At 40.2% G+C, this 26,149-nt stretch overlaps 1 protein-coding gene across 1 annotated transcript in view; it reads right to left on the reverse strand.

Moving 5' to 3' along the window:
* The window catches only part of mboat2a (membrane bound O-acyltransferase domain containing 2a), a 58,373-nt gene that overhangs the window by 21,910 nt on the left and 10,314 nt on the right, over positions 1-26,149 (reverse strand). The window lies entirely within an intron of this gene.

Below are 26,149 nucleotides of genomic sequence, written 5' to 3' on the forward strand. Positions count from 1 at the left end.
ATCAATACAAACATTGCCCTCGGTAAGTTTTGCGATGGGTTTCCCCTCATATTTGAAGGACTTGAGCAACCTAAGGTCCACCCAGCTCTGCTGACTTATTTCTCAAAGTAAGATGAAAATAAGGATAAAACTTATAAAAAATAACATGGAATGTAATGATACTATTATCTTTTTCAAGATACATTATGGCAAACAAATTCTGTCTGACAGGTCAGACTAATGCTGAGTTAGAGTGGATGTTTCATCTCATAATGTCTCTAAATGGCCCAGAAAAGCAGCTTTACTCCAGTCAGCAGTGCGATTGACTGAACCCTTCAGGGAAATACGATGAAAAACCTCTCTATCTGATTACTAACACTAACCATGTGGTGTTCGCCTTTTCTTATTCACATTTAATGACAATACACAATGCAGTGTTTGTGTCCATGTCTGCATATGTTTTTACAGCATAAACAGTAACGACTCAAGGATGATATCTGACTTTTTAATAATATATACTATTATTGAGTGTGAAAATCACTTGAAAATTGATTTAATTCTTTAGTCCCTCTCCATCTTAGTCCCACTTGCTTTTAAAAACCTCAATAAAAGCACAGGAAATGGACTTCAGACGCAGTTCTGAGGGCCGCCGGGTTATGTGATACCTCAAAAGGTGAAATGGACACTTATCCCCTCAGCCCATGATTGTTTCAAGTCACATTAAGTGATGCTCATCTGAAAACACAATGTATATAGGTCGTGTTAACAGATCTGTCTGGCCGTAAGCAGCGAGAGTAAAGACACCATGAGAACCATCTATTATCTATGGATCCTGCATGATTAATGACAGGGGGAAAAGAGAGGGACGGATATAGTCCAAAGTGCGTAGGTCTGGTCTGCATGAGACGCTGACAACAAGTCATCGGTAGGATGACTGTCTCACATCAGATGGTGCGTGCAAACAAAAACAAATTGGTGAATTTCTTGTTTGGAAGCAGACACACAAATGTAAAACTGGTGCATTCTTGTCTTCTACCGGTAGGCGCATCATTATCCGAGGGAGGAACCCAACTGGGGATAAACGACCAGTGAGCAGGCAGAAGAAGCCAAAGTAAATAGCTGTAAGCAGCTTGTCATGAAACAGCATGAACCGAACCAAAGAGGATAGTAAAAGCAGACAAGCCACCTGTTGTCTATTTGTTATCTATCATAGTGTGTAACGTTTTAGCCGCAGGCAGCATTCATATTGTATATAAAAGCAAATTCAGAGTCATGTGGAAAGTGTGCAAAGGGAAACAATCCAAGCCAGGTATGGGCCAATAATCATTTGGTTTCATTCTGCCCACAAATCCACAAACACCAGGTCCCACCGTGACTCACGCGAGTGATTTTCTTTTGATGCACTTTGGGTAAAATACAATCTAACGGACCTAAAAGGAACATTTCAAGCATCCATGCCAATTTCTTTTTCTTGAAGGGAAAATTTAAATGAACTGCAATCCCTTACAGGAACTACAACCTGCGGCTCAAACTTCCTTACTTCTTGAGCTCTCATTCTGTACAATATACAAACAGGAAAAACATGACAGAACAAGAACAAGCAGTACTTTTATTTTTTTAAATGTGATTTTTAACATAAATTGAAAGATACAATGCAAGGAATTGTTTCAAAGAGCCTTCAAAAACCAGGCTTTCTAAGAAACAGAGCTTTCTAGTAAAATCCTTTAACTTCTCAAGTCTCTGAGGAACATTTCTGAGAGGTTATAGCTTATAGGGCTGGGCGATATATCGAGATTTTAATATATATCGATATATTTTCAAACGCGATATGGTACGAGACAATATCGTTTATATCGATTTAAAAAAAAAAAAAAAAAAAAAATTTTGATACAGCTTATTTTGTGACAAATTGACTTGAATGTTTTATTTGAGATTTGCACAAATGTTTTGTTATTTGCACAACTGTCAACCTCAGTGGAAAAGTCTGCCTGTTACTGTCTACATTGTATTAATTGTACAGTGTATTTTAATGTAATTGTTATGCAGGAAAGGGATATTTGTTTTATTTTATTCAAGAAGCATTTTTATTCTATATATGCAGGCAGTTTATTTTTATTTCATTTGTTTTATACATTTTGATATTGTGCAGACCTCTGTTAATAAAGGTACCCGTGTGACATTTGGCACGAGGCTTTGTATTAAAACTGATTGTTTTTTTAAGGGTTTGCCTCAGAAAAAAATGAAGCTAACAGAGATGCTAACAGATGCTATGCTATAATGCTTTGGGGGAAACCCCAATTATGGCACAGAAAAAATATCGAGATATATATCGAGTAAGGACAAGAATTTTAACATGTCGTTAACATGTGTGTGGAATTCTATGTTTGATGGATAAAAGCTCTAATATGTTACAGTAAAGAAGCTAAATTCAAAATGACTAATTTTGTTGCTTTTGTTGCTAAGTTGCTCTTCTTCAATGTGTGGGATATTATTGGGAGGACAAGCATTCAGTAGCAAGCCTACATTAGGATTTATATTTCAGCAATGCTCGGCATCCCAGCCCTCGCAGCTGGTTGAAAATGATTGGCGGGTGGCGTTTCCTGTTGACATGATGTCATACTTGATTGGCAGCCACTCTTTCCAAGCAGATCTTGCATACTACCCTTTACCTCCAAGCACTGATTGATGTGTATTTCCGGAATCCCAAAAATTCTAGTTAGTTTGGGGGCGGGGGGGGTGACCTCCTCCTCCTCCCATCTCACACAGCGGAGTGACTGCTCACAACAACTGCGAGGCTTCAGGCACTGAAACGCTGCACTTCTGCAAGCTCTCTTTAAAAAAAAAAACTAAAAAAATAGAAAAACAAAACTTCCAACCAGAATTTGGCCTTTGCCGAAACACCCGTCCCATTAAGGTGTTCCCTGTAAGGAAAAGCTGTGGCTGGATTAGTGAAAAGTTCACAGCGGACTCGCTCCTTCGCAAACAAGAAAAACCTCCTACATTAGTTTTAGTCACTTAGTTATCAAAGACATCATCAAAAAAAAGACATTAATGTTAAACATTTGAACGGTTTCCAAAGGAATCCAGTTTTCAGTGCCTCGGGGTGTGCCGGCGTCCACAGAAAAGACGAGCAATTAACAAACAAATCTTGCAGAGCAGTAAAATGATTTGATGTCGAGGGCGAACATGTACAACAGTTGTAATATTGTAAAGCAGTGAAAAATCAGCCGCTCCCTGTACATCATCACATTCCTTTGTTAGGAAGAAATTTCACGTAGGAGAGTGAAAGGGTGTGACAAGGAACTGTATTGTTCAAGGGAAGAACAAACTGGAGCTGTGGGTGACTTTCTGTCCGAGTCCAAAGCTCTGACTGACAAACTGTCAATAAATGTATTCTTATGCTCTCGTGAACAATCAAACAGTTGTAATTTCAGTCCTTTGTCGTGCATTGAAAATCTTCAAAACTAATCTATGTGCAACAAAACCACCTCTAATGGTTTTCTTTAAACAAAAACGTATGAACAACAGCTTTATAGCTTAAAGTGACGCAACTGTAGCTGCACACCCTTGGCTCATGTAACATCTTTGGATCTGCAGCTATTCAAATTAGCCCTGCCTCATTCATGCAAACTCATTCAGCTGTCAACAAAGCCTTGAAGGCCCAAGAAATGACATTTGAGGATATTCCTAATTGTTAAAACTGACAGGCATTTGGTTATGGTCTAAATCAGGGAAATACGTCTTATCAGGTTTGAAAAGTCAACATTAAAGGGGACCTATTATGAAAAACATGTTTTCTCTTGCTTTAACATATATAAAGTGGTCTCCCCTCAGCCTGCCAACTCAGAGAAGGAGGAAAGCAACCAAATTCTGCAGTGTCTGTACAGCCGCCCGGATGAGCCGTCCAGTGTCATGTGGCTTCTACAAGCCATTCAGATTCTGCTCCTGTCGTTACGTAACGACGGGAGCGATTTACAGAGGTTGGCCTCCAATGCGTGAAACCACGGCCACAACTAACTCTGGCCGGAACAACAACTAACTCCGGCGGCCGGAGCTTCCGCCATTTTTTCGTAGCGGTGTATCGCGTCATTCAGGCAGCCAATCAGCACAGAGCCTCATTATGGCGTCTGTTCGAGCTAGACATGCTCTTCGGATGAGGGTTGCCATTTTTCCTCTGCACTCAGCTCAGTGTGATGCTCTGCCCAGAGCGATGCTTTGTGCCCTCCCCTGCTACGCGTCATTCAGGCAGCCAATCAGCACAGTGCCTCATTATCATAGCCTCCCCACCCACTCAGAATCCTGCATAGATAATGAGGTTATAGACTGGGAAGATAAAGACATGGCTCAGAGGCTGAATTTCTAATTTATTTACCGTATTTTCCGCACTATAAGGCGCACCTAAAAGCCTTTAATTTTGTCAAAAACCGGCAGTGCGCCTTATAATGCAGTGCGCCTTATATATGATCATTACGGTAATTTCTGTTACTGCAGTCAGGGGGATTGTAGCTACTGTAGTTGGTGTCGCCGAAGTAACAGCGCTAAAAACGTCTGGAATCGTCACAGACGTTCAAGACAACAGCAGCGATGCTGACTCGCATAATGGCGACTTTGACGAGATGGAGCAAAGCTGGTTTTTATTTTGTTAATAAAGTTTGACATACTTTTCGGTACGGTACTTTTCTTCTTGTTTTTTTTTTTTTTTGCATTTGCTGTAGGATTATTGTATTATTATTGTACAGTATTTTACCATAGATTTGCGCCTTATAATGCGGTGCGCCTTATAGTGCGGAAAATACGGTAGCAAAAAAAATCAAAAGCTTGTTTTTAAGACATTCAAGGCCTGTTTAAAATAGGTATTAGATGCCATAGTAGGTCTCCTTTAACACCTCTTTCCAAGTGGTAAGCACAGTGGTGGAAGTGTAATGCTTTGTGCTTTTTTTGCAGCCACATCACGAGGGGAGCTGGCAGTCATCATGCAGACCATGAACTTCTGTGTAAACCATTGTGTCCTCGCAGTGTGCGAAGGCATCTGTCCAACAGATAAAGCTTTTGACAAAGGCTCGTGCAACAGCACGATGATCCAAACCACTCCAGTAGATATATACGACAAAAGACTGGACAATAAAGGAATTAAGGTGTTGCAACGCCCAATCAAAGTTTAGACTGCCTGCAAACCTCAGCTTAAAAACTGAAGAGTCGTCAACACTGATATGAATATTGCTGGTAAATATAGCTCTACAAGTTACTGATTTATGGGGTATATTCAGTTTTTCACACGCTGCGTCTGCATTTTGGCTTAGTTTTTGTTGTATAAGTGAATGGGGTTTGAAAGAGTTTCCTGTTTTAGTACAAAAAAAATGATAAGAACTGAAGAAAACTGGCATTTGGCTACAAGTTCCCCCCGTTGGATCAGCATATAAACTCGAAACTAAGTCTGTCGATTAATGTTTGGTTTGTCAGGTACCACAGTTGTGCAAATTAAGGGTAGAGTCACTTCCAAATTATCAAACAAAATACTCCAGTACTCCATTACTCCATTAATGAACAGGGAAAATCTTGACCCGAATGCTCACTTTTTTACCAACCACTGACATTATTATTCGTTTATACCACATTTGTCTTGTGATAATTGATTAGTTACACTAATTATTGCTTTGGATACAGAACATAAATTTAAGAGCTCAGAGGAAGATCGACATTATAGAAAAAAGCAACTGGTGAATGAACCAAGTAAAATCATATGTCCCTCATCCTGGTAAATTTTAGTAACATATGTGATTTTGTTCATTTCACGCCAATACAAAGGCACATTAGCTGTGATTTTACAGTAGTCTCCCCTTCAAGATGCCTTCCACACTAATCCAAAGAATTGTGGAATATAAAGCGGCTATCACTTTCCTGCTAAGTGCTTTACACACAGATATGATATCAGTTAAGTGTTGGATAATGCTTTACATGATTAAAAATAAAAAAAGATCAAAGCTAAACTAATAATATCATTTGTGAACAGACAGGTGGAATGCGTCTTTCCCTTCAGCCTCTCCCCACTTTATTGAACACAAACTTTAGAACAGAGAAGCTCCTGTACCATGTGTCTTTTTCTTTTCTCCTCCATTCATAATACATGGATCCTCTCTTCCATTATTGATTCCTTGTGAAGTCAACCTCACCCTGGGGTACAGCGCTCTTATTGTTTCAGAATGTAAGGCAGAATGTCTGTGCCCCTTGGAGATCCAAAGGGAGAGAGGATAACTACTATTTTGGAAAAATGTGCTGCAGTAAACACACTGAAATATGACCCATGGATAAAAAGACAAAAGAACTGGGACAGGAAGGCCAGAAATATTGAATTTAATTCAGGTGACACCCCGCCCCCTTAAATCGTACATTTGTGCAATTACTAACAAACCATGGCTAATGAAATTATTTCTATTCCCCTTTTTGTTCGGCAGAAAAGAAAATCCAATTATTTGATGCTTTTTCTATCATCTTTCCTTGGTTAACTAATCCCACACACTTCCTTGATACAAGCACAAATTAGGACTTCAGTCCATCTTCTACCCTCGAGGTGCCGTTACTGTATATCTCTACCAGACTACCGTGTCTTAGTGGATCAACCTCGCATCATTACGTCCCAATCAAGAGTAACGCGTGCAACGCACAGATGATTTGATGGCTGGCGGGCGCCGGTGAATGACTGGCGCTGCCAGCCAATCAGCCGTCAGGCGATCAGCCGCCAGGCAGTTCCTCCTGGCAGCTGTGGCAAAGGGCTCGGCTCAGCTTTAAGAGGCTACATTATAGACTCGATACACACACAAGCAGAGGCAAAAAAAAAAAAAGCTGAGGGGGAGGGAGGAAGTGATTGTGAATGCGGTGGAAGGCAGAGATAAGCCAGCTTCCTGAAGCTCATTATTGAGCGGAGTACAGTGTCTGTGTATACGTGTGAGAGGGAGCAACATAAAGGGCCTCGGGGCTGGAACACTGCACCACTGCTCATCTTTTTATTTCAGATTTTGCCGTTTTCTCTCCATCATCAATATTACGTCTCCACGCACAATTATACTTTTCATTGAAAACCAAAAGAAAACATCAAGAGCATTTTCCTCCCCTGGATGTGTTTTGATCCAACTCGTCAGCAGGATATTTCATGTTGGAGAGGAGCAGCAGACAGATAGTGAGGTGGGAGAAGTAAGAGAGGAGGGAACCCACAGAAACGGACAGATAGGTTGTGAGTCATTTCTTCCCCAGCCAAAGCTTTCCCTCTTTTTCTTTTCCTCTAAGAAAATATAACATAACATCCACATGAGAACAAGGTCATAATTGTATATACTGATGCTTGGTGGGTTCAGTGTTCACCATGTTTACTGTGTGTTCATCTTCTAAATTCAGCAAGTTAGCGAACTAATATTTAGTGACTAAGCACAAACTCCAGCTGTGGTGGACGGGAATATAATTAACTTTGCAAGGGCTTAACTAAAAGCTATTTGAAAGAAGTTAATTACATGCTGACACGACAGGAAAAGTCTGGAGATCATCTGAAGTCATTAAGGTCACCAGTGGGAACCATAAGAGTGCAAATATTTCAGTTGAGGCATCTTTTGATAAAAGCTTGCCATTTTTGATGGTATTCCATAAACTAGATTGCAAAATTCCCAGAATTTTCAAAGAAGGAAAGTTTCCATGGGGATTAACAGGATTATATAGGAATTAAAAGGAACAAATTGGAGAATAGCAAAACTTCCCATTAGCTTTCAAGATGGGACCTGAATGTAATGGAAAAAACCTCTTTCTTCATAACCATAGACATTTCTAGTGTCAATATATTTGATCTGTGGCATTAAAGTGTAATTTAAAGAAAAATAAAAACTGTGTTTATGCAGTAAATAGCTAGTCTGTGAAACGATTATGCTAAATGTAAGCTAGCAAGCTCTTGTCATTTATCAACACCAGTCCAAACTTGTCGTACTTGGAAGTTTATTTGTATAGCACAATTCAACAACAAGGTGATTCAAAGTGCTTTACAGAGACATTAAATCATCACATAGCAGAAATAAAAAGCATGACTTAAATTTAAACAAAAAAGTAATAGAAATAAAACAAAATGTGTACAGTGTACTTGATCATAGCTCAGCTAGGAAGCTAATACAGACACAAAAACATCTATAGTCTAAATAAGCAATGAAAAAACAGAAACAAACATTAACAAGAACCAAAATGGGCCATAGACTATACTGACATGTGAATTTGTTGTTTGTTTATTGTTTTAATACTTTCATGCTTTTGTGTGAATTGACTAAAAAAAAGTCCTAAATTGCAGGAAACTATGAAAAAGACTGTATCTTGATAACTTAATCACTAATGTAAAGTTGAAAGAACTACATTTTCACATTAAAACATCTTGAAACTACGTTTTGTTACGCAACTTCTTGTCAAAGCACTTCCTCCTGCTTGTATTTACTACATACTGGTGACGTTTATGTCTTCTTGATATTGAGGAACTTAAATAGCATATTTCTATATTATTTCTATTATTCATTTGTTGTAATGTTTTTGTTGTATGAAACAGGTCTCTCTTTAAAATGAGACCTCGTGTCTTAATAAAACCAACCTGTATAATTAAATAAAGATATGTACAATGTTCTAACTTTGTCGTTTACACCTTCTTTCAGCTTTCTCCTCCATCATTACTTCCACTTGTTGTGAAAAAAAAGTCTCCCCTGGATGTGTTCTTAATCAAATGGGGGAAGCAAGAACACATCCAGGGATTTCAGATGCACTTGATCAGATGCGTACTTTGAAAAGGAACTTTCACAAGTACAAACAAAAATGCATAGCGAGAAAAAACTACTATGAACTGATAGTTCTGGAGGTTAATTATCATGGTGCTAGCGAGCTCATTACTGTGATGTTGCTTCTACTTGCCAGTTTTCATCATCATATATTATAGTTTGATTAACTTTATGGATTGTAGAGGGCTCCACTATTCATCTAGCCTAGTTTAACTCATTTATCCTGCATCATATCAAATGTACCGTATTTTGAGGATCGTTAGACGCACCGCATTATAAGGCGCAATCTCAAGTAACTGGTTTATTTACATAGATAAGGCGCACTGGGTTATAAAGGCACATGACAAACCATATGAAGCGAAACAAAACAGCCTAGTAAGTCGAACTTTATTCAACTCTTCATAAAAACTCAGAATATCGTTCAGTCGTAACTAATACAGAAAAATACACTCACATTTTAAATCATTCATCTTCCACAAATAAAAAGTGGCGGAGATAAGCGTCGTACTATGTGCTGTTCTCTGATTGGTTCATCGTTGCCAGCGATAGCGGACACCAGAAGTTAGTGTGAGGTTGGAACAACGTTGCATTCCAACATTTGATTATAATTGGATCATGATATAGGTTTGAAAATTGGGTGTACGCTAAAAACCCAACGTTGGCTTGATGTCTACAGTAATTATAGTAAGGTATGATGATGGGTGCTTGCCAGCACTACATAATTAGTTATCTAGCGTTCAACCAAGGACCGACTTTAATACGATGTCAAGCACAACAAAATTCATACATAAGACGCTATGATTATAGGGCGCACTGCCGATTTTTGAGGAAAATCAAGGGTTTTAAGTGCCCCTTATAGTGCGGAAAATACGGTAACTATTCGCTTTCAATAACATTCCAGTTGCTCATGGACTACAGAAATAAAATTAGTGTTTTATAGCATGCTTTTTTTTAAACTTTTCCTGCAGAAAAATGCAATGTATGCTTATTCCCAGAATGTTGACATATGCCAGTGTTCAACTATAAAAATATTGGTTAATATGCTGCAGAGGCAACAGCCTTCACTCAAAAATGTACTTTTAAAAAGACAAACCAGGCAGATTGGCCACAGGTGTTGTAATCTCTTGTAGTAAGTGTTTAGGGGAGGTCTATAGCGACACACATCTCAGTACCAATGTTCAATGCCAGCAATATGAAGAAAACCTATATAAATAAATTTGCATTTAGTCAGCTTGTCCTTTCTATGAACATTTTATCTACCATTCTGTGCTAAATGCTGCTTGATGAGAAAGCCAGAGAAAATGCCATGCATAATCTTCCCATGGTGTAAAGAGACAGATAATCATCTTAATAAAACTGGCTCGTTGAGTTTGACCTGCTCTCTGCAGGTGCAAGTCATCGTTTCCCATGGGAAAGCACCTTGCTTGGTTAATGACTTTCACTGCTACAGTAAACCTAAGCACCACAAAGCACACGCACATACCCACACACATAGGCCTGTGGGGTTGAAATAATTTATTCATCCATCTATTTTCTACACCTTTTCATTGTGTTCAGGGTTGCAGGGTGGCTGGAGTCAATCCCAGCTGTCATTAGCGTTAGGCTACAGCCTGGACTGGTCGCCTGGGGTAATATCACTTTTCTTAAATAGTATTCCTCCCCTGCCTGCGAGTAGTCCGTGTTTAGCACCAAGAGACAAAAATAGCATCTTTCTGCACATACAGGTACATGTCTTCCTATTTGAGCCTCACCCACCTGGAATGGTGGGCTCCTGTCTGCATCTGTTTGTGTGCATCTACACAATGTGGTAGATCAATTTAGGCAGTCATTAGAATACATTATTTTCTTTTTCCCATTGTTATTAAGTCAACCCTTCACAACACTCCTGTACAGCCTGTACAGCTGTTGCAATTCATGGCAGAATAGAGCGGTGGTATCGAGGCCTTTAAGGTAAACTCTTCTAGTATCATCATTTGTATGAATACCAAAAATAATAGTATCTCAGGTGCTTAAATGTGGAATACGTCACATATATCATCCTTTGAGGCGAGTATCATTTCCCAAACAGCAGCTGGGATCAGTTTTCATGCTGGTAAGAGCATTTATGTCCAATTTTTACAGAGGATTAGGAAAAGCTCTGATGATGTGCTTGTAAAACGTTATAAACTGTTATAACCACAGAAGAGAAAAGGCACAGGTATATGCTAAATTAGGGCTGGGCGATATATCGAGATTATAATATATATCGATATATTTGTCAAACACGATATGGTACGAGACAATATCGTTATCGATTTAAAAAAAAAATAAAAAATTACATTTTTTTTTTAATGATTTTGATATAGCTTATTTTGTGACAAATTGACTTGAATGTTTTATTTGAGATTTGCACAAATGTTTTGTTATTTGCACAACTGTCAACCTCAGTGGAAAAGTCTGCCTGTTACTGTCTACATTGTATTAATTACAGTGTATTTTAATTTAATTGTTATGCAGGAAAGGGATATTTGTTTTATTTTATTCAAGAAGCATTTTTATTCTATATATGCAGGCAGTTTATTTTTATTTCATTCATTCATTTTTTTATTCATTGTGCAGACCTCTGTTAACAAAGGTACCTGTGTGACATTTGGCACGAGGCTTTGTATTAAAACTGTTTTTTTAAGGGTTTGCCTCAGAAAAAAATGAAGCTAACAGAGATGCTATGCTATAATGCTTTGGGGGAAACCCCAATTATGACACAGAAAAAATATCGAGATATATATCGAGTATCGCCATTTAGCTAGAAAATATTGAGATATGACTTTTGGTCCATATCGCCCAGCCCTATGCTAAATGCAACAATGCAATGACAAATTATTACACACAGACACACTTTTTATTGGTTTTCTCTGCAAAGCAGCACATTTAAGTCAACAATTCAATGTGAGAAGTGCAGAATGTACTGCTGCTTTGTCGTCTGCCCGTCTGTCTTGGCAGAAACAAAACGTGGCTACCAACATGTGTGCCAGTGTTCTCCCACATGCAAACAAACACATGTGCATGCACAAACACTGTCTGAATCCAGACAAAGACACTGGGGATGTCATGACTACTTAAGTCTTAGCCAATAAATGTAGCACAACTGGTAACAGCTCCCTGGGACAAACTATTTTGTGCGTCTGCTCTTTGCAGAGAGAGCTTGACATTATGGGAACAACAGTGTTCTTGTTTTGTCCATCAATACAACAAAGTCTTGACTTGTTTTGTGCCACTGGTAATGCAGCTGTTGCCCACACAAACATGCATATGAACATCAAAGACAGAAAAGTTTGACGCTTTGACAATTCTTTTTCCTCATAGGTCTAGGAGTCTCAAGGCTGTCAGCTAAAAACCAGAGCGAAACAAACAGAGTGAGATCCAGCCCTCAATATACCCAACTGATGCCGCTCTGACTCTGCTACCTAAGGCTGAATTTGGCTCAACTACCCCAAAGAAATAAGACACAGATTCACAAAGTGCAGTTTCTGTCGAACATGTGACGTTATCTTCTTGAAGTTTATTCAAAGATCCAAGCATGGCTAAACATGTAGGATGGCTATAAATAGTCAAACAATCAGCCATTCTCCACAAGGCAACCAGCAGTGCTGGGCCAGAAGTATTTCCAAAAAAATGTGGGTGTGTGTGGCTCCTTCTCCAAAACACTTGATCCCCTCCCCAAGCGAAAATTACAGGGCTGCATATGGTTAAATATGACATCTGTATGCCTGAGTCATGCCGGTTGAAGATGCAATGATGAGGTCATATCAGTAAATTCTTGTTTTTAGACTCATACAGTCCGTTACTGTGACAGTAAACAAGGTGATCAGAGCAAGAGAATAACATAAGAGAGGAAAGACATATTTTGGTATATTTAGTTAGTATTTGTTTTCTATGAAAGAGCCAAAAAAGAGAATTTTGTTAGGTTTAACCAACATCAAACCCAGCTTTTAACAAAGAAAAACACCAAAGACTTGGAAATGATTTTTAAGGCCTTCTGCGCAGAAGTGAAGCACCGTCGGAGCCCTGCCGAGCAACACGGCTCTCTGGCTCTCGACGAAATGCTTGCTGGGTCCTTCTTAGCAGGAGGTATTTATTTCAGAAACCGACAGGCGTCGGCTATGTTAAGACAACCAATGGTAGACAGTGGATGGACAATGGGAGGTAACAAACAGATAAACAGGACATTTCAGTTGAATAACAACTAATCTATGTTCTGCAGAGCAAACAGACATCCTTTCTGTTGAGGGTGTTCCAACAGAATTGTCCAACTGAAATGAGACAGTTGTGGACCAGCCCAAACCCCTGAGCAGTTTAGGGAGTGGCTGTTGTAACTGGTAACAGGTGATAAGGAATTGTCTAACACACAGTCAGCTCTTCAAGCTGACCCGATTCTGTTTTTCATACGAACAAAACTTAATCCAAAAAGGTTGATTAACCTCACATTTCGCTCCTCTTGTTCATATGAAACTTCACAGAATGATACAGGTAATGAAAACACAGAACAGTACAAGAACAGTGATGAACGGATTCATAATTTCAGTCATTATGTCAGCATGACTCAGTAGTGAAAAAGTGAATTCCATCTCTCTCGGACTCCTCTCCAGTTTGTTGTCGCAAGTCAGTTTGGCTAGTCATCTTCTTCAGGCCCTGCTGGTGAGATAGGCATCAGTTGAGTTCTTCAGCGGACAAAGGTTTGAATACCGTCCGACTTCCCGCCTACTCAAGCCTGGAATTTCTCTGCTAGCTTTCACTGCAACTGGTGAATGCAGTAGATCGTTCAGCAACCTTTACTGCTGTCGGTGTCCTGATCTTGGACAGCAAAAAGGGCCCGTCCTGATGGAGTGATGACGTTTCACCACACGACTCAGGATCCGGTCACCCAGTTTCAGCAGTTCCTGCTTTAGGAGAGGGAGAGAGGAAGAAACAGCAGCCTAACAAGAAGACGATTCTCATGTACAGTCCGACTAATGGCCGTCATTCAGGCCATGGTTTTCCTGAGCCTTAACTTAACAGCCATTAGTTCACTCCAAGAATGAAATCCATGTGAACAACTTCAAATGGATAGGTCCTTTCATGTTGTATCTGCAACATGTCGGAAAGCTCCTACTAAAAAATTTTTAAAGGGTATTTAGTATTTAATCCTCATGATGTATCATATGTACCCCTACTCCCTCCTGTTGAGCCATAGAAACTCCCTATGGCTCAACTTAGCCACCAGGGGGAACAACTTCCTTGGAAGCACCAGTTTGCTTCGCTCCAGACAAAGGCCTTCTGAAGTTACAGTAGCTAGTTGCAGTAGCACCTTCATTTAGCCAAATGCTTTTCTCTCTTTGCAAGAGCATTGTTTCTAATGTCAACAGTGGATAGAGGGGGGTCAGGACTGCCTGAGTCCTGACTCCTCCCCAGATAAGTGGCCCTCCCACTTCTTGACCTCTGCATCCTGGCAGGTCGGCAGGTCTGACTTAATGATCCTCTAGGGTTGGATATCTATGTCCCTCAGAGATCCCCCCCTCCCATCACCAGATTAGATGGGGCAAAAACCTGTTAAATTCTGTCTCCCACCGTAGATTAGACTACAGAATTTCTCATTGAAAAACGTTCTTATTTCAACCCAAATGGGTTATGGTCTTATTAAAGTAACACCACACAAAAACTGTCAGTGCAGCAATTCTCCTGCAACGTAAACAGTAATCTTCAGTGAACTTGTATATATATATATATAAACAACAAGTAATTGTCACAAAACGTCGGACTGAAAGGAATCATTCTATCAAATAATGCCTTCTCAACTGTTGTTGAACTCTATTTTCCCCAAATCAAAAGAAATGCTAGAAAATTGTCATAAAATTGTCAGAAAAATTGTCTCCAGATAAATCATATAGTCTTCAGGAGATTCTTAACCTTCTGTTTGCATGCTGCAACGCAAATGCATGCTCTTCTTATGAAGACTCATAGAAGTCTTAAGAAAATTGTGGGATAAATTCCCATGTGTAAACTACACATAGACAAAAACCCACTAACATTAAACACACACTTCAGATCATCTGCATGTGGGTTTGTGTATCACTGCAAATGTGTAAATTATTTATCCTCAAACTAAACTAACCAAACTCAATTGGTGCATTTCAAATTAACTCCAAACTAAATGATAGCAACACTGATCACAAATGTACACATTTTCAGCGTGAATAGGCTAGTATGCACCCAGAAGTATGCACTTAGAAGTTTTTCTCTTCTAAAAAGATTGTTCAACGGGTTTGTTACTCCTCCATACAATCCTTTCTGTGTAAAATGTCACTGACATACAAATGAGAGTAGGCTCATGAACACACCCTTCCACTGTATTCTAAAAATATAGCGGTGCTCATTTTACGGGACGAAACCCATCCTCTGAAGCTGTCAATCATCAGTAGTGATTTCACAACAGACAGAGTAAGGACAAATGATTGATTTGTTTTACATTCATGTAACAGTCAACCCAAATCATGCACACCTCATACTCGCAAATGGCAAGAATCGCATTTCCATACAATCTGAGTCAAATACAGTATTACAAAAGTAATCTGCAAATTAAATGGTAAATTAACCCAATTTAAACTTTCTATGATTCTATGCCTTCATTCAGGCTTAGAATGATAGAAAAAACTATATTTCTCCATTTCTACGTCTCCTCCAAAAGGAGAGCTTCTCACTTCTCAGCCTGCAGCCGCTCGTAAACCGGAGTACGCTTTCACACACACACAGACACACAGCTTCAGCCGTTTGTATTATTTTAACAAAACCTTCAACAGAGAAGCTCATACGAATTTAAACTTTTTACCTCTTAACATATTATCTTAGAATATCCAAATATATTCTAACATGTTTCTTCTATTCAACCCCTAACTAATATTTTGTGCTACAGGCAGACCCAAACAGCCCCTCCTCTCTCTTGGAGGAACAGGCTGCATCTCCAAGCACCATAAAATCTGCTTAAGCAGATCATGATCTGACTGAGGACTTTTACATACCTCACCTTTCTGTCTTTATTCAATTTTTCATTTGAACACACAACTATGAGGTCAATAGAATCATATTTCTTTTTCTCTTAAAATGACAGAAACTTTCAGCTGTTTACAACGTGTCATTAATACACACACACACACACACAGAGTCACACCCTGCTGCAGCCTTCTGCCCTCCCAGTCTCTCATCAATACCTCTCTCACCCATTTTTACTTCTTGTCTTTTCTTTTAGTCTTAAATTAGTTGATTTTCTTCTTTTTAAGTTCCCTATATTTCACAAGATTTGTCTCCATTTTCTTAAGTTTGAGGACGTCTCCCCATCAATTAAGCATCTTTTAGAGATTCTTTAAGCATAAGTTTTCAGCTTAACCACGCATCTGCTATTTTTCGCCAGTTATTTTCTTTCTTAAGTTTCTCTCAGAACATAAGTTTCCTTTTTTTACAGTTTGGTTTTAGCCTGATCTTTTAGTGAACAACTTAAACTTTGCCTCTCAATTTTGGAAACCCCAAACATTGAACAGACAGTTTCCTTTTACAACATCAGACAAACATTAGACAAGACGAACATTAAACAAAACCCATTAAAAATCATTCCAAAGAAACCTCTTCTTGTTATTCTGTCGGGTCCGAAACCCCCGTGTTGGCCTTACGCACTGCCCCAGGCATAGTATTTTTAGAGGCCCCTATGCCTTCTATAAAAATCGTGTCCCCGACCTGCTGCCAATCACCTCTTTCACTAACCTTCTTGTTAGCACACAGAATTTCACTCGTATTTTACACAAAAACACATCAATACCCTAAGTATTCAGTAAGAAGAGGTCTCACCAGTCCCTTAGTGCCTTCCCCTGGCTCGGAAATCTCGTCACCTGGACCGGAACAGCGCAAAACCAAATCTGGGCCCGTTCCCGAAGGCTGCATACAGCTTTCAGGTGGCCTCCTTTTGATCGTACGCCACTCCGATCGTCAGAGCTTGAGATCTCGGGTTTCTCGGCACCAAAAATGTTAGGTTTAACCAACATCAAACCCAGCTTTTAACAAAGAAAAACACCAAAGACTTGGAAATGATTTTTAAGGCCTTCTGCGCAGAAGTGAAGCACCGTCGGAGCCCTGCCGAGCAACACGGCTCTCTGGCTCTCGACGAAATGCTTGCTGGGTCCTTCTTAGCAGGAGGTATTTATTTCAGAAACCGACAGGCGTCGGCTATGTTAAGACAACCAATGGTAGACAGTGGATGGACAATGGGAGGTAACAAACAGATAAACAGGACATTTCAGTTGAATAACAACTAATCTATGTTCTGCAGAGCAAACAGACATCCTTTCTGTTGAGGGTGTTCCAACAGAATTGTCCAACTGAAATGAGACAGTTGTGGACCAGCCCAAACCCCTGAGCAGTTTAGGGAGTGGCTGTTGTAACTGGTAACAGGTGATAAGGAATTGTCTAACACACAGTCAGCTCTTCAAGCTGACCCGATTCTGTTTTTCATACGAACAAAACTTAATCCAAAAAGGTTGATTAACCTCACAATTTCCTCCGAGAGTCTGACTTTTCCTTTTTGCATTTCTCAGAGGGGCTTTGTTGACAACACTTCCCCCATTTTATTTTTTTTTTTACATTTACAACTCCTAGCAAACAGCCACCAGCCACATAATCTATAAAGGAGTTTTACTGGTTTTCCTACTAAGAGAGCAACACAGGGAGACAAAAACCAGCCATATTTTTACAAGAGGTTCTGCAGAATAAGCAAGTGCAAACTGCAGCAAGCTTCACAATGACAAACTACTTTCTAACAGGTATGCTAATAAAATTACCAAAGACTAATCACGTCATCAATAAAGTCTATTTCTGCTGCCTGTGGATGAATGTCGCTATAATATAACTTGCTTCAATGGTCTGGGCCATTTTGATCGGATGCACACTTGGTTACTAGGGAATTTTTCTGTCTATGGCTTACCACATCAATAAAAATTGATGGCAGTTTACTGCCACTATGAAACAGTGAGAGCTAGAAATTATCCATTCATTAAGGGACCGTGAATGTCCCCAGCTTGATCTCTAAAGTGAATGGGATCTGGCTGCATACAAGTAGGTAATTTTAAACAAAATACCATAAAAAATAGATGATCAAATAAGAAGCATAAAGCCCAGCAGGGTCGTATTGTTCAGCCATACCCACTCAGTTTGCAAAAATTCACTCTAATGAAAAAGGTCTGGTACCTTCCCATTCATATCCATTGCCACTGGTAAAGAACCAGTTAACGTATTGCAGCGTGGCTGGGGGCAGGCTTTCTGCAATGACTGATACAGGAATGTCCAAGAGCAATTATTTAGAAACAACTAAGAGCCAGCCCTCAGTGTTCTGCCAGAGGTATCCTCCTGTTAAAGGGGAGTTTTCTTTTTTATAGGTGCTTAGTGTTTGCTCAACACAGGGGTTTGTATCAAAGACTAAGGCCCTGTCCCAAATACTCCCCCTACCCCTCGTTTTCATCCCTTCCCCTAAATCTTGCGCGTTCCCGTGAGGGTAGTGGTGTCCCAATTCCTCTTTCCACCTAGGGGGAGTGGAGAAAACGAGGGCGAGTGGCTATGAATTGTCCCTTCAGAGCGAGGGTTTTCAGATGCACACTCGCTGATCTAGGGACCAAAACATTTCCCAGAATGCTTTTCGTCGTCATTTGCGGACTGAATCCAAAAAAAAAAAACATGGCGGACATTTCTTATTTTTTAGTTAATAAAATCAATATTTTGAGTTAGTTTCTGCATAAAAATGAGTTTTGATTACATTTCTAGCGAGAAATATATATTTTACTTTCATAATATTCACTCAGTTAATGTACATAATCACTTTTTTGCCCGTTGTTCACGAAGATCACGCCGGAGTAAAGGCTGTTAGGTTACGCCGTAGGCTACGTAACCTACGCCGTAGGCTCTGCGTCGATTTGACTCGCCGACCGAGGGCAAACATCATTTGCAGACTCGTCTCAGATTGTGACCAAGGGAGCAAGCATTTTTTTGTGAGAAATAGAGAGAAATAATCCTGTGACTCGTCAGATTTGTTTTGGATGTTTCTGACCACAAATCTGTTATCTGGGTAATTTACATACTTTCAGATAAAGCTGAAGTGAAGATAGCGGAGCTGATTTATGGTTCCGCGTTAAATTGATGCAGAGCCTACGGCGTAGGTTACGCGGCGACGCGCGCCGTACCCTACGCCATAGGCTCTGCGTCGATTTAATGGGGAACTATAAATCAGCTCCGGAGCCTGCAGACAGGCAGAAATCCCAAAATTTTCGGAGCAAATTTCTTAACAGGCGTTATTTGGATAAACTGAACCCAGGTTGGGGATCTTAATAGTTACTTTTACGCCTGAAAAAATATTAAAACTTAATAAAGTGGCATATTAACAGCGCTACAGCTGAAATTAAAACAGCTTTTGGCTCTCAGCTTCCTGATTAGGAGTAGGGATGACAACGAGGGGTAGGGGGAGTATTGGGACAGGCCCCTGGGAAGATTTCAAGTGCCCTAAAATCTGTCCCTTCTTTTTTAGGGGTAGTGAAGAAAAGAAGGGTGAGTGAAGAAAAGTAGGGGGAGTATTGGGATTGGGCCTAAGACTTATTGTGATCAGTCGCAGAACTCCACATATTGCCACTAGCAAGCTGGATCTTGGTTTTTAGCTGTGGAAATCATTAAAACAACGCTCCTACTCAACTGCACACCATTATGTACATCTTTTGATGACCTTTCCTCTTCCTCAACCCCTCTGACCTCTGGTGTGCCAGAGGGGTCCATTTTGGGCCTGGTTACATTTTCCTTGTACATGCTACCATTAAGGTCAGTTTCATCTCTAAGCAGATGATTTACAACACTTTCACCCTGTGATGCCAAGTTTGTCAAGTGCATTAAAATCTATCCACAGTTGTATGGCATCAAACTCAAAATGTTCTCTGTCTGAACAAGAGCAAAACTTCATGTATTGCGTTTGGCCCCTCTGAGCTGCCCGCAATGCAGCATCTACGGTAGCTCCAGATTTTGATGCTCTGGGGCCTCATCTATAAAGCTTGCTTGCGCAGAAAAAGCGCCTGAAAATTGCGGAAGCCACCTTCTACGCAAAGTCTCGGATCTAAAAAGAAAAAACTAACCGAAAAATCTGCGTATCTTTACGGCAACCAGGACCCTCCCGTAAGAATTTACTTAAGACACGGGGAACTGGCGACGCAGGCTGTGAGGTGGTGAAATGAAGTCAGATTCATGTCATACTCTTAATAATGTCATCATATAGGCCTATCAGACTTATAATAAAATAGTGCTGATAACGGAGCAGGCGGCGGCGGGGGGGGGGGGGCTGCCGCTCCGAGCCCACTACTTCACGCCGAAGAGGAAAAAAGAAAGTGTTCTGATTAAAATAAGGAAAGTTGGACTATATAACAATTGCGTTCATAAGGATAAAGTTAAAAAAAAAAAAAAATTAAAGAAATAGTCCCTTCTCCCCGTGTGTATCTGCCTGTTATGCACGGGTACGTGCGCACATGTTGTTACAGCCGGAATTATGGTTCTGCGTCACACCAACGCAGAGCCTACGCCGTAGGGTCCGGCGTAGGGTGCGCGTCGCCGCGTACCCTACGCCGTAGGCTCTGCGTTGGTGTAACGCGGAACCATAAATCAGCCTAGAGCAGCTCTGAGGGGAGACGGGAGGGAGGAGGGGGAGCGGGGGCTGCCGGGCCGCCGTCCCGAGTGTCTTGATGATTTGCTGATCCTACCGTTAGTTTTTAAACTGTAAAAAGTGGGGGGGACAAATACATGATTTTGAAAAGACGGGGGGACATGTGTCCCCCTGTTGCGCCGGGGAACTCACGGCGTTTAGCGCAGCAACGGCGTGCTGCCACTCACTCGCTTTATTTTATTGTATACTATTTATATACTTATTCTAACTTTTACTGTGACCACCAAATAATGTGGTTTTCCTGTCCTCCACATCATATCTAGGTTTCCGTGAAAGTCAGTGTCACGGTGGCTGCTACTTCTCATTCATTCTGACGCCAAACTATGGATCTGCGCCAAACAGGCTGCAGAAAGCCACTGCGCATGCTCAGCAGGCTCATCCATATGCATTTCTGGGCGTGATAGGAGGCGGATTCAGCTACGCAACCTTCCAGCTGGACTGCGTGGAAGTCTGCGTGCACATGGTTTTATTGATCCGGATTTTTTTTTGCGCCCGGCATTTTCGGCTTTTGAGAGTACGTGCACTTTTAGTATGAATCCTACGCACTCCATTTTAAATGAGGCCCCTGATCTCCAACTTTAACAACGTGGTCAAAAATCCTAAAATCACAGTTTAAAATGTGATAAATAGATTGACTATTCTCAAGGCAAGCTTTTTTAAAGTTTATTATTTAAAAAAGTATTTGCTAAAGTCAAGCCCTTTCTGTGATGTAGTGACCTTGAAAAAGTCATCCATGCTTTTATCAGCTCGTCTCTTGGCAAACACTTTGAGACATGAACTTATCACAGCTGTCCTGTACTCCCTCCACTGGCTCCCAGTAGAGTTCATTTCATTTTAAGCTTTTATCGTTGGTTGTAAGTGCAATTATTAGCCTTGTACATTCATATTTATGTGAGTTTTTACGTTTTCACCAACCCAACGGAGCTCTGCATAGTGCTGACTAGGGGTGGGTATTGGGAAGGACCTCACGATACGATACGCATCACGATACTTGAGCCACGATACGATACACATTGCGATATCCCGATTATGCGATATCCCGATTATTATATTCTACATAGTTCACCGAAAATTTTTTAAATGCATTACACATCTTAAAATCCAAGTTGTATATATGTACATCAGATGATAGTGATGGATCTTAAAATCCGAGTTGCTTGTTCATCAGATTATAGTGACAATTCATGGGACAAACTGAGTCAAAACAATGTTTTATTATAACTATACAAGCTAAAGTTACAACATATTTGTATATGTTTTTCATATTATTTACATCATATGAAATTAACATTAAATTTAGTATGAGGTTGCTTTAATTATGTGGCAAATGATAATAAACACAAGAAAGATGGTACTAAAACCAAGGACAGGCACAGTGATCAGTCAGTCAGTATAGATATAAATCCATAAATAAATAAACCTCTGTCCATTATTTTTCATTTTTTAAGGACAGGCAATTGTGTAATATAAAAAATAAATTATAAAATGAAATAAAACGTGAAATAAAACCTGGGCCCTCCCAGGGTTGGTAGAGAGTGGCAATGCCCAGGACTGTCACTTAGGTAGGAGCACTGGGTGATATAATGGGAAAAAGATCGGGGATAAAAAAAAAAAAAAAAAAAAAAAAAAATTAAAAAATTAAAAATTAAAAAAAAAAAAAAATTAAAAAAATCGATATTCAAACTTTGAATATCTATATTGAATCGGCTGGAAAAGTATCGCGATATATTGCCATATCGATATTTTTGCCCACCCCTAGTGCTGACCAGTATCTCTTTGCAGATTGAGATTCCCAATTGAGGAGAAAACAGTGGGGGTGATCGTTCCTTTGCGGGCGTAGGTCCCAAACTCTGGAACATGTTGCCCCTTATACAAGCTAAAAATCTGCCTCTGTTCAAAGCCAAACTCAAAACAGACTTGTTCCGATTGTCATATAATACTACCATGTCAAGTTTCTCTGTTTTAACGTGTTTTATTGTTATATTTTTGTTGTATTTATGTATTGGCATTTATTTGTTTTCAAGCTGTGAAGCCTTTTCGTCAATTAAGGTTGTTAAAATGTGCTAGACAAACAAAGATTAATTGATTAATTGATTAATTCCTTTTGTTGGTACTAGTCTGGTAATTGCTGAGTCTACATAACATGCATTTTTTTCTTATTGTTTGTACCCCTATCCTGTGTTTCTTCTGCATCTGTTGGAAAACAGACTAAGGGTGCTTTCACACCTGTGTGTTCCGATTCAGGGGCTAAATCGATACAGTTGTTTCGTTTCTCATTTGTGGGGTTTGTGGGGTTTGTGTTCACAAGGCAAGCGTCTGTATCGGTTCAAAACTGTTAACAAATGTCATGCGCAAACCAACTGTTCTCTGATTGGTCAAATGAACGCGGAAGGAGTTTCTTCTTCTTCTGCACACCGGGATAAACAACAAGCCCCTTTCACAGAGAGGGTGCAAAGCGCAGACCGCAACCGCCGGCTTTAGGCTGATTTATGGTTCCGCGTTACACCAACGCAGAGCCTACACCGTCCCTACAGCGTAGGCTCTGCGTCGATTTAACGCGGAACCATAAATCAGGCTTTACCCATTCATTTATGTGCGCTCGGCGCGGAGCTCAGCGGCGGGCGAGAGGGCGCCTGCCGCAGGGTTTGCGCTGTGCAAACCCTGTCCAAATTGAACATTTTTTTAATTTTAATTTCACCGTGCCGCGCTGGGACGACATCTCGGCATGTCCAATAGGAGAGAAGGTGGTGGAGGCTGCGCCGACTGTTCTCCTTGCGCCGCGGTTGCACATACACAATCAATGGAGTTGTGTCGGTTGCTGTGTAGATTATGTTCTCACTATATATATAAATAAAAAAAATGAACCGCTTCAGGTCTCGAATGTAATCGGGCCGAGACCACCTCTCCGAGGTTATCTCGGCTCGCTTGTTTTGTGCCGTTTCTGAGCGCGATTGCTGTGTTCACATATACCAAACGTTCCAATCTTTAGGGGGAAACGCTCCCTGTTCCGGAACAACTACCCCAAACGGGACAGGTGTGAAAGCACCCTAATTCTTTGTGTAAAAGAGGAAAAGAATTAGGATGGCTGGCCAGGCTTCTGCAGGGTGGGGACATTAACCCAAATATGGATGATTTAAGTCAAATTTCTTTGTCTCGTGTACATTACTGCAACATGAATTATGGATCCAGAAAATTTATATTTTCTGAATATTGGTTGCTGTTTTAATTCTATGGAATTATCCCAACCACACAAAAACTTGATTGTATCATTATGTTTTATAGCTAATGCTTTACTAATGTATGCTTTTCTTTATATGCAAGGTATATACTGACAGGTCTTATTAAGCAGTATTTCATTTTTTCCCTTTTCTGGAAATTATGTGGCGTATTAGAAAAATCCTAATGCTGGTAAAAATCAATATTCTGTCTCGAAAGAAACTCAACTCCACCTTGGCTCATTATACAGTCTGCACAGAGCGACTGAGGGACTTACGCCTGAATAGGAGTGAGTAACAGCCACTCATCTTCTGTCTGTAACTGGTCTTTAATCTCCACAATTGTGCTGTTTGGAAAGGGGCACAGCTGTGTGTGTGGAATGTTGAAGCCGAGAGGCTGAAAGGGAGGGTGTGTTGCCATACATGATCAGTCTTGCTGCATTAATGCTCATTAAGACTGTTCAACCTTAAATAATCTAACCTCAAACCAAATGTGTCCTCCTCTTTCTCCATTATTGTGTGCTAGTTGTTAAGTAAACTGATTTTTTCCGAATATATATTGTAGAAAAATGATAATCCAAGAGGATACACCAAGAAACACTTATGCCCAGAGGGTAGAGCTCCAGCTAAAGTAGAAGGCATCAATACTAAGCCCCAACCCCCTCCCCCAAGTTGGGCAGAGACAGCTTGATGGTCTTTTCTTTACAGTGGCTGCTTGTCAGTTTCATAGGACGAGGAGATGCATGGTTTTAAATCTACACCACATATTCTGCCTGACTGTAGGTGTTAAGATCAATGCCAGGGTGAACAATGACTGTGAATCCACAGAAGAAAACAAAAGACTTAATAATCATGACACAAGAACAAAACAAAATTCAAAAGGTGCTGCAGAGACTTGAGGTATTTCTCGCTCATTAGCTCAGTAAGAATTACTGTGAAATGGACCATACTTTGAAAACAGAGCCACCTAAAATGAACTTGCCAAATGTACAGTATGTTCATGTGATTAAATTCTTGAGAAGACAGCCTTTTAATCTGAACAAATTACTTGAAGTGCATAGCAAAGCATGTAACGTTATAAAAAAAACATAGAAAAAATCCAGCTTAAATAACTAACCTTACCGTCATGCTCAAGTGTCTGACTTAATACAACGCAAAAAAAAAAAAAAAAAAAAATCTGATTTTTCTGTAAAGTTACAGCAAACTTTAAATGCTAGGTTGGTGTTACATAAGAGTGTTAAGTAACTGGTATTTGCTGACTGGGTGAATCTTGTGTGGTTGTGCTACTACGGCATTGCTCAGCTTCTCCACTACTGACAACATAATCTTCTCTGATGGCCACTGCAGGACGTTTCATCTGAAGCTGGGTCCCATTTTACGGGCGTATAATACAACACATTAGAAGTGCATTTTGTGCTTTTGTAATATTGTGAACAGCGGTTTCTTTGGTTTTTTTTTTTATCTCAATTTTAAACCACACAGCACAAAAAAAATAAAAAGATTTGACACTGAAACGGAACAAGATTATTTGGACATAGTTGTCACTTTCTATATTAAAAATAGGAGTAGATATAATCCATAACAACTATGCAAAGGATGGACCCTTGAGAGATCAATAAATGGACAAACACAATTGACAAGGCACCTCACAACTGGTCTTTACTTTGGCTATAAAGCAGATTCTGCTAAACTTACAGGTGTGCCTTCTGACAAAAGGTAAGAATCAACGCTCAAATGTGTCCACTAAATTATCTGATCCTCCATTACCTTCCACCTATCCAGGTTGCAGGGATGCCTGTTTCTCCCTCTCCTAGGGTACCTCTCTCCATCTTTTCCCAGGTGGGGGATACTGAGGCAATCCCAGGCCTGTTGAGAGACATAACCTCTCCAGCATGTCACGGATCTGCCTCAGGGCTTTCTACTGGTTGGACATTCCTGAAACAGTTCCCAAGGGACACGTCCAGAAAGCATCCTAAGATGGTTCTTCTTGATGTGGGGGAGCGATGACTCTATTCTGAGTCTCTCCTGAATAACTGAACTTCCCAACCTAACTCTAAGGGAAGACTCCAGCCACCCTGCAGAGGAAACTCATCTCAGCCAATTGTATCCACGATCTTGTTCTTTCAGTCACTACCTAAGTTCGTGACCATAGGTGATAGAAGGACCAGGGAGGAAGTCACAGAAGGAATCACAGTTTGGGCCAGTTTAAAAGAGTGTCGTTTTTTTTGCTGTAATATTTGTCTGATCATTCCCCCCTCACTCCATGTGCACCCAGGAGGAGATAAATAAGCCAGTTGAGACTCAATTCTTCTTGTTCTTCCGTTATCATTTTGGCATAGCTCTCTCTTTGCACCAGGCCCGTACAGAGTGTGTATTACTGCAGACAATCCACTAATCTGCTTGTCCATCTCCCATCCTTTCTG

The sequence above is a fragment of the Cololabis saira genome, chromosome 16 (genome assembly GCF_033807715.1).
Source record: "Cololabis saira isolate AMF1-May2022 chromosome 16, fColSai1.1, whole genome shotgun sequence".
Lineage (NCBI taxonomy): Eukaryota > Metazoa > Chordata > Actinopteri > Beloniformes > Belonidae > Cololabis > Cololabis saira.